We start from the raw sequence: 16,709 nt of genomic DNA on the forward strand, positions 1-16,709 counted from the left end.
AGCTTTCCTTCCAAGGAACAAGTATCTTTTAATTTCATGGCTGTAGTCACTGTCTGCAGTGATCTTTGAGTCGAAGAATATAAAATCTGACACTGCCTCCATTTCTTCTTCCTTTGTGTGCCAGGAAGTGATGGGTCCAGTTGCCAAGATCTTAAGTTGTTTTGAGCCAGCTTTTAAACTCTTCTTCTTTCAGCCACATCAAGAGGCTTCTTAAATTCTTCTTCACTTTTTGCAGCCACAGTGGTATCATCTGCATATCTGAGATTGTTGCTATTTCTTCCAACAACCTTAATTCCAACTTTTGATTCATTTGGCTTGGCATTTCACGTGATGTACTATGCATGTAAGTTATATAAATAAGGTGACAACATACGGCCTTATTGTACTCCTTTTACAATTTTAAAACCTATCAGTTGTTCCATGTTCATTTCTTTTTTTTTTTTTTAACAATTTTGTTAATTTATTTTGATTTATCAACAATCACTTCCATGCGTTTTAAATTTCAAAAAAAAGTTTAAAGTCTTCTTCCCCATCCTCCCCACCACCCTCTTCAAGACAGCACACAATCTCATATTGGCTATACCTTTACATTCCTATTAGACATATTTTCACATTAGTGAAGTTGTAAGTAAAAATTAAAACAAGCAGCAGGAACCATTAGAAAGAGGAACGAAAACTCTACAGAAGAGGAAAAAAAATGATAGCGATTCAACTTCCATAGTTCTTTCTTTGGATGTGGATAGCATTTTACATCACGAGGCCTCTGGAGGTGTCTTAGATTCTTGTATTACTAAGAAGGGTTAAGTATATCAGTATGAGTCATCGCACAAAGTGGCTGTTATTGTGTGCAATGTTCTCTTGGCTCTGCTCACTTCACTCAGCATCAGACCATACAAGTCTCCAGGTTTTTCTAAAGTCTGCCTGCTCATCATTTCTTGTGGCACAATAGTATTCCATTACATTCGTATACCACAACTTGCTCAGCCATTCCCCAATTGATGGGCATCCTCTCAATTTCCAATTCTTTGCCAACACAAAAAGAGCTGCTATGTATATTTTTGTACATGTGGGTCCTTTTCCCATGTTCATCCCTAACATTTGCATACATGTGCCTCAGGAGGCAAGTAAGATGATCTGGTATTCCCATCTCTTTGAAGACTTGCCACATTTTGTTGTGATCCACACAGTCAAAGGCTTTAGTGTAGTCAGTGAAGCAGAAGTAGATGGTTTTTTTCAGAAGTCCCTTGCTTTCTCCATAATCCAGTGAATATTGGCAATTTGGTCTCTAGTTCCCTGCCTCTTTGAAAACCAGCCTGCTCTTCTGGTAATTCTCAGTTCACATATTGCTGAAGCCTAGCTTACAGAATCTTACGTATTACCTTGCTGGCATGTCAAGTGAGCACAATTATTCAGTGATTTGAACTTTTCTTGGCCGTGGCCCTTCTTTAGCATTGGGACATAAACTGATCTTTTCCAGTCCAGTGGACTGGAAAACACTGTTGTGTTTTCCAAATTTGCTGAATTGGATTGAAGCACTTTAACACCATCATCTTTTAGGGTTTTAAGTATCTCAGCTGGAGTTCGGTCACCTATTAGAATAACCTCATTGTCAGTAATGCTTCCTAAGGCTCACTTCACTTCATTCTCCAGGATATCTGGCTGTAGGTCAGTAACCACACCATAGAGTGAAAATTTTTCTTCTATACTTCTTTTGTGTGTTTTGAATGCCTCTTCTGCTTTTGTCAAATCCCTGCCGTTTTTGTTTTTTATCATGCCCATTTTCACATGAACTTTCTCTTGCGATGTCTAATTTTCTTGAATAAATATCTTGTCTTTCCCATTCTGTTATTTTCTTCTGTTTCATTGCCCTGCTCATTTAAGAAAACCTTCTTATGTCTCCTTGTTCTTCTCTACAATTCTGCATGCAGTTGGGTGTCTCTTTCTCTTTCTCCTTTCCTTCTTACCTCAGGTATTTGTAAAGCCTCATCAGACAGCCATTTGTTTTCTTGCTCTTCTTTTTCTTTTGGATGTTTTTTGTTGCTGCTTCGTGTACAATATTGTAAACCTCTGTCCATAGTTCTTCAGGCACTCTACCTACCAGATCTAATCCCTTAAATCTATTCATCACCTCCACTTCATATTCATAAGGGATGTTATTTAACTCATAGCTACATGGTCTGAGGGTTTTCCTGACCTTCTTCAATTCAAGTCTGTATTTTGCAATAAGAAGCTCATGATCTGAGCCTCAGGTGGACCCAGACTTGTTTTGGCTGACTGCATAGAGCTTCTCCACTTTTTTTTTTAAGGTAGTTGGGGTTAAGTAACTTGCCCAGGGTCACACAGCTAGTAAGTGTCAAGTGTTTGGTCTGAGGCCGGATTTGAACTCAGGTCCTCCTGACTTCAGGGCCGGTGCTCTATTCACTGCACCACCTAGCTGCCCCGAGCTTCTCCACTTTTGGCTGCAAAGTATATAATCGATCTGATTTCTGTATTGATCATCTGGTGATTTCCACGTGTAGAATCAACTTTTAGGGTGTTAAAAGGAGTGTTTGTTATGAGCAGTGACTTCTCTTGACAAAACTCTATTAGTCACTGCCCTGCTTCCTTTTCTACTCCCCCGCCAAACCTGCGTGTTATTGCAATTATCTTTTGGTTTCCTACTTTAGCATTCCAATCCTCTATGATGCATGTGAGATCTGTTTTTGGTGTTATTTGTAGAAGATGTTGTAGGTCTTCATAGAACTGATCAACTCTACAGGAGCAGATATTCCAGGCAATATCGCCTTTTACACCTGGTCCCATTACCCTGTCTACATGTTCCCACAACATAATGTAGTCATAGTAATACACCCAGATAGTGATACATAAGCACACATACACATACACACTATTTATATTACACTTGCATATGACTGTGTACAACCACACAAGTTGGATTGTGGGGCAAAATCCTGGACAGGGGCAGATCCTGCAAAGATAGACCTCACTGCCTACAAGAGGGGTCAGGAGCCTATGACATGAGACAAAAATAGCAATATAAAGAAAGCCATCCCCCTCACCTTTAGTATGAAAAGGGTTAATGCCAGAAGGTAAACCCCAGGCCAACTTCCATGAGGTTGTGCATACTTTAGAGCTACTGGGGGAAGGAGATGCCACTAGTCCTAGCACAGAGTAGGTCTATGGAACATTGATTACTCCAGATCTTTTGGCTGAGATGTGGGCAAAAGCCTTTATTCCTGAATTAGCTGAAGACAGAGAGCAGGTTTTACAAAAAGGACTTGGCCAGTAACTAGTGGGAGAATATAGAAAAGAGAATTACTGAGTTTACTTTGCATGCAGATCTACTAAGATCTTCAAAATGTATTTACAGAGGACATCACAGCTGTCAGGGCTAACTTTCTCCATCCAGAACTCACTCCCATCTAGTCTTTCTCATCCATTCTTCCTAACCTATCATTCCCTTTGTTAAAGAGGGCCTAAAGCCAGCATTCTCTTAGTTTAGGTCTACTCTTCTGACAAATAAGTTCAAGAAATCACAAGTTATTAAACAGTTAACAAAAGGGGGTTTACTTTTCCCTAACACAGCAAAAATATGCAGCAGGGATTCAGTGGTAATTAGCTTCTCTGGAAATGCCTTCCCTCCCATCTCTATATGGAAATGCATTTGGTCAACAATGGGGCAGAGTGTAGTGACTTTGACGGTCTTCAGAAATCTACAAAGTTAGATGGGCCGTAGCCCCACCAGAGTGGGACCTTGAAAAAAGTTATTTATTTTATTTTTAAATTATGGAGTAAAACAAGCATTTCCATAACATAGTAAGATAAAAGATGATTGTACATGAAACTGCAAATTGTTTATGTAGAACTTGCTATTCCTTTTAAATATAGAAAAAAGTTATCATGCAAATTTCTTTTTTTTCCCTTTTTTATCTCAGTGTGGACTTTTTATACCCTTAGATAACCAGGGCAGCATGGGCCAATCAGGCCTGTGGACAGCTTAAGTCCTCTTTTGTAGGTGTAACCCCAATCCCAACATCCAATGGTATGATACTCTCTCCTTATTGGTGGAAATCAATGTCGCCCACCTGCATAAGAGCGGAGTAGAATTGGTGGGAAGGGGAGATAAGAGAGCTCTGGAGTTATCTTCAGCTGTTTCTAGTGTGCTGTTTATTTGAGTTTTCTTTGAGTTGCTGAGTCTCTTTGGACTTTGGGGATTTCTGGCTTCTAGCTTCAAATGGCAAGATGCCAATCTCACGTCACCTGGTTGTTAAAGGAAAAAACTCTGAGGAGAAGCTGACAAGAAAGGAGCAGGCAGTCTCCATAATGTCCCTATAGCTAGTTTATTAAGCAAGAGACTTTGGGGAACTGGCCGCTGGGTGAGAAGTAGGACTGTATGGTACAAGGGCTGTTCTACACAGGTAGCGTGGGGATGGCATTGTATGGCTTGAAGGGAGGCAGAATAGACATCTCTAGTCCTTCCTCTTCTCACCTTCTTTAAGGGATGCTGTAATTGCTGCCAGCAAGAGAATCCAGAGGTTAGAGATGACACCACTCTTTTCTCCTCAGAGAGAGGGGGGACTGGGCTAGAATTATATCTATCTGTTCCGTTAAACATTGTTAGTCTAGGGGGTGTGATGTGCAGGTGCAGGCTAGCTTCTGATGGCTGTTTCATTAGTGAGTGAAGCAAGATCCCGTGATTTCTATCTAAAGCTTGACTCCTACACACACACAGCAATAATCAAAGAAACCCATTTATCCAAATCATAGCAAAACAGAAACCAGAGAAAGTGTATATAGGAGAACATATACCAGATAATATAGATTGATGGCGGTCTACTATTGGGAGTGAGCTAATTCAGCTTAACCAAGAGAGAGAGAGTCCTCGATCTCACCCAAGAGGAAGTTCCCTGAAGTCTGATCCCAAAGCATTCTTTGGGACTGGTAGCCAGGAATATCAATACCTGGAAGTCATGACTGGCCTTCTGACCCAGGAGAAACTGGGTGGTAAGGCTTCCTTTCCTGTTCTGTAGTTCCACGTGACCTTGCCACACTGATAGCCATCTGTTCCCCTTCTGGCTTGGCTATCACACACAATCTGACTGACCTGTGAAAGGTTTAGTGTTCTGTAGTAGTAAGGGAAAAGCAGACATCAGCTGAAATGGCTACGATGTCTTACAGGAAGACCCTACTAGAGGGTACAGTTCTTAAATGACACTGAGCACATTCACAATGGTCACTCCTTGCTGAATGGTCCTAGACAGTTTACTCTCTAATCTTCCAGGGGTGGGGGGTTGGTTGCCAAGCAGCCACCATCTCCAGAAATATCACCAAAAGCACTAGCAGAGGCACTGAGGCCAGTCCTGGCTCACATTCTTCTGCACTGCTGATGCTCGGTTTCAATGAGATTACTCCATTGCAGTCCAGCCCAAGTGTTCTAACTCTTCTGGGCTGTGCCTGACTCAGGTCAACCCCTTGGTAGTTTAGGTTCAATATTGGAATTAAATGAGACATTCAACAATTAACAAAGGCAGATTTACTTAGCCATAGCTGGGTGAAGATATTCAACAAGGGTGGGTATCAGGACACTGAAAGCTGATTTCACTGAGTGACATTCCTCTGCCTCTGAGTCTCCCACAGTGGTTTTCCAGTCAAACCTCAGAGAATAATTGGAGCTCTTCCTGGTTGTTTCATGCTCAGGGGACGAGGAAGTGAGGTCAACAGCCTGAACCTTTGGGCTCTGCCACCTATGTGATCTTGGGCATTTACTAGCCTTTCGCAGCCTCATTTTTTTCATCTGTAAAATGTACTAGATAACCTTTAAGGTCCCTTTTAAGTCTATGAGTCCTATTGAATTAGATCTCAGGATCACAGAATGAAAGGAGGCTGCAGCTACAGCTTCCTCCTAGGTCATTCTAAGCCAATAGTTAGGCACCCCTAAGGGCTCCCTTTGTCCTGTCTCTAACACCCCTTCCCCAAGTGCATCCAAGTTCTTCAGCCTTTGAGAGGAAGAGAAACTGAGATTGTTTTCTCCACTTGGCCAATCACTGAGTTAATCACTTCCTTTAATGTTGAAGACAGGGAAGACTGGAGTTGAGTGGGAAGGTCCTGAAGTTTTAATTGAATTACCTGGATTTGTATTAGCACTTGGTCTTGGAGGTGTTTTTCCATGCTTTAAAGGAGAGGATCATTTGGGAGCTTATGTTTTTCCCCACACCTACCTCATGAGGTTGTTGTAAAGATGACTGAGGTAATATTTGTAAAGTGCTTAGCACAGTACCTAGCACACAGTAGGTGCTCCTGCTTGTTTCCTGCCTCCCTTCCATGCTCAGTATATGTTTCAAGGCCACCAGTTCTTGGTTGAGCACAAAAGAAGAAAGAGGCAGTGATTGAGATAAGAGCTGAGATTCCTCTGCAAGCAACCTTGATCCATGGATCTTTCCCAGAACACAGAGTGACCATGAGGATAAGAGCCTTGGTATTTGTTACAAATGTGGTTATGTGGGGTGAGCATAAAAGGAGCTGGAAACTCTGGGGTTCACTGCTTTGTCTAGGGAAGCATTCCATGTCAAGCCTGAGGGACTCTGAGAATCCCAGTCATGACAGCGGGTGATGAGGTAGGGTAAGGTGAATGGAAAAGAGGAAGGGAAAGCACAGTGTTGAGGGATTAATGTGATTGAAGAGAAAGTTGTGTTAATAAGTAGTGATGAATGTTGCTGAGATTCAGTAACTCCCTTAGAACTGCCCCAGTATCATACCCTCCTACCTTTGCAGTTTAGCCTTTGCAATAGAGGAAAGTGTTTAAAGAGATGTCACCTGGGACTTGGCTCAATTCTAGAAGCTGAAGGCTTGGAAGGCAAATGAAGAAACGAATGGTGAGAAAGCTGAAAGGGCTCTTTGGAGCTAGAGACACAGTAGGGGCCCCCAAGGAGTGGAGCTGTTCAGGAGAGCTGAGCCATGTGAGTGGGTCAGGTTGAATGTTCTGTGTGAAATGGTTCAAAGGAAACCAGTGGAGCAGCAAAGTGTTTTTGTTTATTTGTTTTGCTTTTGTTTTGTTTTGAAGTTAAAATTTCAGTGGGAGCATTCTGTGGAGGAGAAACATAGGGACTGGATCTGTCTGTGCAGTCTCTGGTAAAACATGACTGACATCTCAAGTGCAAGGGAAGTAGCAACACATAATAGCAGAGTAGAAAAACACCAGACTTGACATTAGAAGCCACTGGTTTGACTTCTTACTCTCCCAAGGATGTACTACATATAACTTTGGAGTTTATCTCTCTAGTAATCAGTAATATGTACTTCACCTGACTCATGGGGTTATTGCACAACTGAAATGATATTAATGATTGTGAAAAACCTCTGTAACCATGAATACCAATGACTGTTTTGATGATGCCATAAGTCCCGTGACACTAATGCCTTTGCAAATGCTAAGAATAGGATAGCAATAACAACAATAATGTAGATATTGCATGGTAACGTTGTATTTCCCTTGGAGAGCAAAGGAGCAAAGAGTATTTGTGGGTGGAGTCAGGGGACATGTTTGCTGTGGTTTCTATGGAATTCTCAGTGGCCAGGATGTTCTGAGGGGAAATGTACCTTATGAGTGGCAATGTACCCTAAAATAATCCTCCCCTTTTTCATCCTTAAGTCTGAAGTAGATTTAGGCAAAATTTTCTAGTCCCCAAATCCTATAATGTAGAAATGGAGAGGAAGGGAAGTCTGGCAGATAAGCTATCCCTTAGTGAAGGGTAGCAGGAGAAGAGAATCACAGATAGGTCTGATTTCTTGGAATAGTTAGGTGATGAGGGACATTAGTGATCATGGAAGTAAGATGGTCCAATAGAGGGTAGAGAATACCAGGAAAGAACCCCCAGAACCACTGCCCGGGGCTGCTCTGAATTATCTTTGAGAGCAAAGAACTAGGCTTCTGCCCACTGTGGCTTAGCTGAAAGAATCAGGTTGCCCTGACCATAAGGTAAAGTCAGCTTCTTTCCAATTCTTTAGGAGACATCATGTAGTCAGGAAGCTGTTCTGAATCCTGGATCTGCAAATCACTCATTTGGTGGTCTTGGGGAAGCTACCTCACTCTCTGTTCTCAGCATCGTTATCTACCAAGTGCTGACACTTCATAAGGCTTTTGTGAGGATAAAATGATATTAAGGTGTATGGAAGCCTTTAAAAAAAAACAAAAGCAGAAAGCAACATACAAATATTAGGGATGAATATTATTTGGACATGGGTCAGTACTGGTCCTGGGCTCTAGAGGAGATGCATTCCATCATTGGTGACCAGAGTGGTTCTGCATCAACCCCACTTCCAAGGCTCCTGCCTGAAAGATGAAAGCTTCAGGAGACATTCAGCTGCCTGTTTAGTATGTGCTCCATGATATTCCCAAGGGGCCTTGGGTTAATCCAACAGAAATGTTTCACCCTTTTGTTCTCAAGTTCCTGCCATAGTCTAGAACTATCCTACAGCATCAACTGCAGATTCTGTGTGTACATAAGCATATGCCTGTGTATATGTAGAAAAAGAGAAAGATCTCAGTGTTATATATGCTTGTGTAATACAGAACATTATTTTGCCATTTAGGTAGTAGGGTCCTTTAAGCCATGGAAAGCAAAAGTTGGTGCTTAATCATGCCCCAGACCTCTTTCCTCCTAAATCTAAACAATAGTGAAATGTACTCTCGCATAGCTCAGCATAGCCCGTACCTCCAGTGCAAATGGATAAGAAAGCTTGTAATATAATTGCTTTAGATAATTATGTTTATACCAGAGACCAGGACACCTGGTCTGGTTTGTGTGATCTCTGATCTGTAATAATGGGGTGCTCGGGTGCTTGTACTTGTACTTGTGCCCCAATTTCTCCCTCGTCTCAGAAACACTGTCTCCAACAACCACTCTGCAGCCCAAGGAAACTGTGCCTAGCAGTTATTCATGCATGGGCCTCAGTAGGACCCTTATCTCTCTCCCTGGTACAGCTACAGAGAAGTGGGCTGCTCAGGCCCCACCCTCAGATCAGGTCTCTGGTAGCTTCCCAATTCCTCAGTAAGTTCCTGTGTTGTGAGAAAGCTTTCCCTTGTTGCAGAGCATTCTCTCATCAAGACAGAGGGAGAGGGGTGTCCTTGACCAGCCCAAGAACTCTTCCTCTTGCCAGACTTCAAAGATCCATCCCCCTCCCTGTCCTGTATACTCCCTGTACTTTCCCATCCATAGCCCCCATAGACACCTGCATCTTTGGATTACCTCATCAGTGTTCCTTGCATTTCTTTCCCATGCTCTTTTCTATAGAAACCCGAGCTTGACCCCTGATGGGGGCTGCTTGATTTGGATGTGCATACCCCTGGCAGCCGCGTGCTAATAAATCCACATCTTAAATTACATCTGGATCTCACTCGCTGATTTCTCGGTACAACACTTGCATACGTGAATTCTCTGTTTTACTGAAACTGAGTGGGCAGAAAAGTTCCACCCTGGGAGAATCAACCCCTAAGTGTCAGAACTCAGCAATGACCACAATGATGTCTTTACTAAAGTGCTTTCTCTTCCCTCTTCCCTCCTCCCTCTTTCCTCTTCCATTCCCCTCTTCTCTCCCCTCTGTGCATGCAGTGAGAAGCACTGGTGAGCTGCTAAGTGAGCAGCTTGGGATATCAATAAGGAGAACACCACAGTAGTAAGAAACAATACTACTACTACTACTAATAATAATAATAATAAATATATATTAAATTTGCATAGCACATAATGGTTTACAAAACAGTTTGTACACATAATCTCATATCAACAAAGCCCAGGTCTGTGTTCTTCCACTCACTAAGTGAGGATCTGGCACTTCTTTCCTTGGCACTATTTACAAATGGTGTTATTCTTGTCTCCATTCAGGGTTCCACCTACAGGTTTTCTTCACTTTGAGGTTTCTTCACCACCTGAGGCCTTTGGATCTGGATCTAGAAAGAGAAGGCATCTATGTGGGTGCTAGGCTACTGGAAGTTGTTGAGGCTAGAGAGAGATAAAGGCAGCAGAGATGCTAGAGATTAGGGAAGATTCCTCACATTGATCCTGGGGTGGCCATTGATATAATGCTGAGATCTGAACCAGTGAAATAATCATATTTGTCTCAGAATAATTTGGTATGTTTCACCTATCTACCTAACTGGATATCAGAATTTCCTTGTCATGGTTCTTTTTTTCATTTAATCTTAACCCATGGGCCACCCCAGTAAGACAGAAAGTATGTTGTTTGCTTTCTTCCAGATGTTTTCCACCCCACCCCACCCCTATTTATCCCCCAGGTTAAATTATATACAATAAATGACGAAAGCAACCTTGGAGAGACAGATACCTCTTGGCGAGGCCAAGATACAACCTGAAGAGATTTGCATATAGATATGGGGATATAGGGAGAGGGCAGTCCTACCTCTTAATCTTGGTGATAGGAGAGAATAGTGAGATAATGATGTGCATCAGATCTTGGGGCACCAAATGTGGGAGCCACCTTCTCTCCAACAATTGCCTTTTTTTGGGGGGGTGGGCAAGGCAGTTGGGGTTACGTAACTTGCCCAAGGTCACACAGATGGTAATTGTCAAGTGTCAGGTCTGCGACTGGATTTGAACTCAGATCCTCCTGACTCTAGGCCCAGTGCTCTCTCCACTAGCTATCCCAACAATTGCCTTTTTTGAGTAATTGTCAAATGGCAGAATCATGGAGGTCCCTTAGTGCTCAGGGCATAGAGTTACTGCCCCAATTTACTAAAGCCTAGGGACAGTTCTGCATTTCCTGAAAAGTCTGTGTCAGGGAATTTGGGGCTAGAGAAATGTTCCTCCTTACCTTCTTTTCAGAGTCAATGTGATCTAAGGAGGGCTGGAAATTACTGTAGATGGAATCCATGTAAAGGGAATCTTCTTGTTATAGAGGGAGGGAGAACAGAGAGGAAGGTGGCATAGTTGGGAAGTTAGACTTTTTTTTCATATTTTCTCTCCCCCATCCTGCCCAGTCTTTTGCGCTGCCACTTTCTTGCTGTCATTATAGTCTTGAAAGCTGTGTGGGGCCCAGAGTTTTAGAACTGGGAACTGCCTTTCCTCCCTCAGAGTCTTCTGACATTCCTTACAAATGCCTCCCTCTAGCCACTAAGAACCCAAAGAAGGCTGCTGTACCTTCACAGATGTCAAAGCCTGTATTCTGAAAGCTCCCAGGAGCTGGTCCTCCATCCTCTTCATGCCATTTATACACTTGATCCAGCCTGGCCTTCTGCCTGTTGACAAAAATGCCAGAGTGACCCCCACCCCTATCTGAACTGAGGGCTCAGCACAATGCCCATAACATTCAGACAAGCTACATTTTGGGGAGTTGGCCTGAAGAGCATCCAGTCTAGCTGTGACTTCCTTCAGATCATCTTTCCTCCCAACCCTCAATGGCCATCCTAAAGATATGAAGAATTACAAGGCCAAAGATTACACTCTGGAATGTAAGAAGTAGAGGAAGAGATGGCTCACCTTTGGATCTTCCTCCGGGACATGTACATGAAGACAGAGAGGGCAACAATGGTGAGCACTAGCACTGCCCCTAAGTGCCCACTAACCCATACACCAGGTTCTTACTGGTGCTGAAGTCACAGGTTTCTCCCCAGTACCAGTGTGTATCTGTTGTGAAACAGCTGTTGAATGATAGTAAAGGTAGGAGAGAAAGAAGATTTCAGTCAAGATCATGGACACTTTCTTCTAACTCTACCCAACCTCCAGCACTGGCCCTTTGATCCCATGGAGAAAGGACTGTGAAGAGGGTAAAGATGTGTGCAGGTTGTAGGAACTAGGATATAGGAGATAGGGGTCTGGTCAAGGGGCCCCAGGAGAAGGAAATGTGAGCTGGATGGGGATGTAGTCCAGCTTCAAGGAAAATGGGCCTAGAACTATCTGGGACCTATGATTTTGTGTGTTAGGGTATGACTACTTGTGATACAGGAGGGTTCCAAAGCTAATGCAGTAGTTTACAGCTTAACCCAATGCACAGGACTTATTGATCATAAAGATGAGAAAAGAGGCTTAGACAGGTTAAATGTGTACTCAGAGCCACTCAAAAAGGTCATAGTAGACTCAAAACTGAATTCGTATAATCTAATTCCAGCTCCAGGGTATTTCTGCATGCACATGGATGCCCAAAATGAGGGAGAGCACTTAGAAATGACCGGACACCTTAGAGGCATTGCTTGGCCTCCAAGAGGTGTCATGTGATTCTCTTGCCCTCCCTCTTGTAAACACAATCAGGTCAGCAACCACAGTATAAAGGCCAGTTTTGGAATACTAACCTAGAAGTTCTGTGTACTTTTGACTTAATCTGTCTACAAGTCTATAGTCTATAAGCAACCTCAGAATGGGAGAGAAGCTAGTGCCTTCATAATGATTATCCACCTCTGCTTCCCCAGGTCAGGTATGCTGCCCCGTGAGTGTTGTAACAGTGTTTCCTGTTCCCAGAGTTTGTTCCCTGTCAGCTCCATGTGCAAGGGTGAGGGTAGGGAATTGCTCCAACTGAAGTGTACCCATAGTCCTCATCACATGTTAAGAATTCATCACTAATCACTCTTTCAACCTCTAACTCATCTTCAGATACCCCAGCACAATGTATCCAGACAAAACTCTATTTTCATTTTTCCCATGTATCTACCACCACATGAGGGACACCCTCCCCAACCCTCTACATCAATCCTGCTCTTCCCCTCTTCAAATCTGCTCAGTGCTCCTTCCCTTCCCAGAAGTCTTCTTCAGTTACACATGCTAGTCCTTCCATTGACTTGCCCCCTGCCTGGGGTCTTTTCAGGAAGGATGTGGTCAGGGGCATTGTGACCTCAAATAAGATAATGGATATAGAGCACTTCACAAATCCGGAAGCACTATCTAAATGCCTTCATATTAGTATTGGTCTCCAGGCTGGTGATGCCTTCTTTCCCTGAGCCTTCTACTACCCTCTTGCTGAGTTCAAACAGTGTTTATAGAGCAATACTAAAGTGCACTGGGAAATGAGTTCAACAACTTGGCTCTCTGAGGGGAAAAGTATGCGCACACACACACTTAAGTTAAATCTGCATTATTAGCACCTTCTTCAGTCTAGAGAACCCACAAAACAAGAAATCAAGCCCTGATTTGTATGTAGCTTTGCCATTTCTGAGGTATGATTGTTCACACTGAAAACTGAAGCACGTTAAACCAGTTTGAGCTGGCTCCTGGCACACCCCTGGCAGCAACTGATAATTTCTTTGCTTTTATGTTAGGATGATTTGTGTTTCGTGCTTTTTTCTTCTTTGTGTGGGTGTGTGCTCTTTCACATTTGGATGGTGGCTACCATATTCCTTCCATTCAGACTGGGAGCTCTCCAAGAGCTGTCCAAGAGAGTGAACATGGTTTCCTTTGTCAGCTCCGTGATGGCAAGGGGCAAGTCAGGATGCTAGGCAGTGAGAGGGCACTCTTACCAGTAAGAGGCTAGGATTGTTATAGATGTGACCACAGGGTTTAAGCCTGCCTAGATCAAGACCTGCTCCTCTGGAGGGATAGGGGGAAATGTGGTTCAGGGATGCAGTCCGGGGAGGGCCCAGATGAGCCTAGGAAAAGGAAGGAGGCTATTAGGAGGGCCTGGGAACTCACAAGCATCGAGGCCCTATCCGAGACCCACTCTGCTGGAACAGACACTTTCCCTGGTTGCAGTCCAGTGATGAGTTGAAGCCTTGCATGCATCTGTTAATACACTCTGGTGTTTCGTCCTTGTAGTCAATGTAGAAGAATTCCTTAAATTCTCCAGCAGTCTCTTGGCATTCCACTAAGGGAGAAAGTCAAGGGAATAAATAGTACAAAGGAAGAACTCTTCACCCAGGGTGGGCTCCAGAGCTTACCCCAACCCCTGCCCCACTTCTGCTTTAGGTTTACGTACCCAGAGGATCATAGGAAACTATAAGCTCATCCACTGATGTCTCGTTGGGGTTGAAACATAATATTTCTGTGAAAGAGTAAAACCAAGAGTAAATCTCCCCTTGTCTCAGGGCTTTTCTGTTGAAGGCTTCCTCTCCAAGAGTGGGGGACAAGGAAACCCTTTAGGAGGTGAGGAGCAGAGGGAATACTTACTTTCTACCTTTGTTCTTCAGAATGGAGACCCCCAGGCTTCAGATACCCAGCCCTTTGAAATTCTTTCCTTCCCTGAATTTTTTCCCATTTCCATTTCCATTTCCAGTTGTGCTCACAGGCATTTTTTCCTGCTTTGTGAGCTCCACCAGCCTTTTTCCACAAGCCCACCTGCATCGTGGCACTGTGGCTACTGAGAGTCTCCTGCAAGAGCTGGTTTTCTGATAGTTGGGCTATAATATCTCTGAATCTACACCTTTTCTTTATCTTAAAGGGAACTTAGCATAGGGTTTTGGGCCTCAAGTTAGGAAGTCCTGGGTTTAACTTTTGACTCAGACGCTTACTAGCTGTCTGATCCTGGGCAAGTCACTCTCTGCCTCAGTTTCCTCATCTGTAAAGTGGGGGTAATGATAGCACCTGCCTCCCAGGGTTATTGTGAGGATCAAATGAAATATTTGCAATGTGCTTAGCACAGTGCGTGGCATATAATAGGTGCTTAATAAATGCTTGTTCCTTCCTTCCCACATTTCTGATTGTCATTTCCTCAAAGTAGGTGAGCCCCGATTTGGGTATAAGGACTCTCCATTTGGGACTTTATCTGCTTTGGGTTCTGTCCTCTTACCCCTTCTCCCTCAGATGAGAGAGAGAAAGGCAGGGTCATGGAAAAGTGATAGTTTGAGACAAAGAGCTCCCTGCAAGGTCTCTTCCTTCCTTCTGTCTCAGGAGATTCAATATAATTTAACAGACATTTATTAATTGCCTACTGTGTACAAAAGGATAGATGATATGGTAGAAAGGCTAAAGGACTGAGGTGGGAGTTAGGAAGACCTGGGTTCAAATCCAGCCATACTTGATGTGAGGCCGCAAGCAAGTCACTTAACTTCTCAGTGGCCGAGGCAAGTCTAAGACTTTATCACAAAGGAGATGAGAATCTGTATTGGTGGAGTTAGGTTCCACACTGGGAGTTCCCTGACACTGATGAAATCCTAGGTCTGCACCCAAAAGAAAATGGGAAGAACATTTAGCTGAGTTCCTGGGGAAGATGCCGCCCTCCTAGAATTTACAGTGGTAGAAAAATAAAAACACAGAGAAATAGCAAACACTTAATTTGATAGCCCATTATTAGAGAGGCCTTATGTCTTTAAGGCCTGAGGTGGGGGGTAGGAGGGGGAGAGGTAGTTAGGAACAAGGAACCCAAGGGCAGGTTTTCCAAGGGAAGTGGCTTTTGAGTTGGCTTTTAAAGGAGGGGTAAAAATTCACTAAATACAAAGGAAGAAGATCAAGGAGAAAATATTACTAGCAGCCAGAAGGAAATAATTCAAGTATTGTGGAAACACAATCAGGATAACACAAGATTTAGCAGCTTCTATATTAAGGGACGTGAGGGTTTGGAATATGATATTCCAGAGGGCAAAGAAGATAGGATTACAACCAAGAATCACCTACTCAGCAAAACTGAGTATAATCATTCAGGGGAGAAAATGGACATTCTGTGAAATAGAGGACTTTCAAACATTCTTGATGAAAAGACCAGAGTTGAATAGAAAATTTGACTTTCAAATACAAGATTCAAGAGAAGCATAAAGAGGTAAACAGGAAATAGAAATCCTAATTCCTTAAATTTTTCAGCAGTCTCTTGGCATTCCACTAAAGGAGAAGGTCAAGGAAATAAATAGTTTTTATTTCTACATGGAAAGATGATATTTGCAATTCATGAGACATTTGTCAGTATTAGGGTAGTTGGAGGGAAAAAAATTATATGTATATATAGATAGATAGATAGACAGACAGATAAATAGAGGGCACAGGGTGAGTTGAAGATGATGGGGTGGCATCTGGAGCATAAAATTAAGGGGTGAGAGAGGATTATACTAGAGAAGGAGAAAGGGAGAGGTAGAATTGGGTAAATTATCTCACATAAAACAGACAAGAAAAGGCTTTTCTAGTGGAGGGAATGGCAACAGTGAGAGGGAATGAGTGAATTTTATTCTCATCAGATTTGGCTTAATGAGGGAGTAACATACACACTCAGATGGGTAGTGAAATCTGTGTTACCGTACAGGAAAATAGGGGGGAAAGGGACAAGATTGCAGAAGGATGATAGAGGGGAGGGCAGATTGGGGAGGGGGTAATCAGAAACAAATACATCTAAGGAAGGACAGGGTCAAAAGAGAGAATAGAATAAATGGGGGGGTAGGATAGGATGAAGGGAAATATAGTTTTCCACAGCATGACTATTGTGGAACTATTTTGCATGACTACACATGTATAACCTGTATAGAGTTGCTTGCCTTCTCAATGACAGTGAGTGGGGAGGGAGGAAGGGAGAAAATATGGAACCCTAAGTTTTAAAAACAAATGTTTAAAAATTGTTTTCACATGCAACCAGGAAATAAGATATATAGGCAATGGGGTATAGAAATCTATCCTGCCATACAGGAAAATAGAAGGGGAAGGCGATAAGAGAAGGTAGGGGAGATAGGAGGGAGGTCATATAGGGGAAGGGGTATTCAGAATGCACACTGTCTTGGGGTTAGGGGAGGAACGAGATGGGGAGAAAATCTGGAACTCAAAATCTGGTGGAAGTGAATGTTGAAAACCAAAAAT

The sequence above is a fragment of the Phascolarctos cinereus genome, unplaced genomic scaffold, assembly GCF_003287225.1.
Source record: "Phascolarctos cinereus isolate Bilbo 61053 unplaced genomic scaffold, phaCin_HiC Scaffold_5;HRSCAF=322, whole genome shotgun sequence".
Taxonomy (NCBI): domain Eukaryota; kingdom Metazoa; phylum Chordata; class Mammalia; order Diprotodontia; family Phascolarctidae; genus Phascolarctos; species Phascolarctos cinereus.